Below are 409 nucleotides of genomic sequence, written 5' to 3' on the forward strand. Positions count from 1 at the left end.
GCTCGTTACATGAATTATTTCGGCTAATTCTTGCCTCTTGGCAAAACAAGAAGCTGTAAGGGGATTTAAAGCAGCATCTTACTTCTGACGCAATGGTTTTTAAAGTAGAAATATTTAACTCTATATGAAAATAAAATTAGGTTGATCTGAAGCTTGTAAGTGTAACAAAACTGTCTGAGGTTTAAACAGGGCAAACATCATAGGAAAATGGCAGAATAAACATGGGGGGAGGATCCTAATTTGTTCCTTAACATAAACTGCATATTTTTGCATTACTTTTTTATTGACAAAAATAAAGGTTTATCTTTTCAGATTTTTCTTTTTTAAATTTTGTTACATTTCCTGTGGTTTTATAACATTCAGATGTATAAAAGTGTTGACAAAACTCAGCAACTTGAGTTTTGCTTGT

The sequence above is a fragment of the Poecilia latipinna genome, unplaced genomic scaffold (assembly GCF_001443285.1).
Source record: "Poecilia latipinna isolate Pla-1442-1.1 unplaced genomic scaffold, P_latipinna-1.0 Scaffold2847, whole genome shotgun sequence".
Taxonomy (NCBI): domain Eukaryota; kingdom Metazoa; phylum Chordata; class Actinopteri; order Cyprinodontiformes; family Poeciliidae; genus Poecilia; species Poecilia latipinna.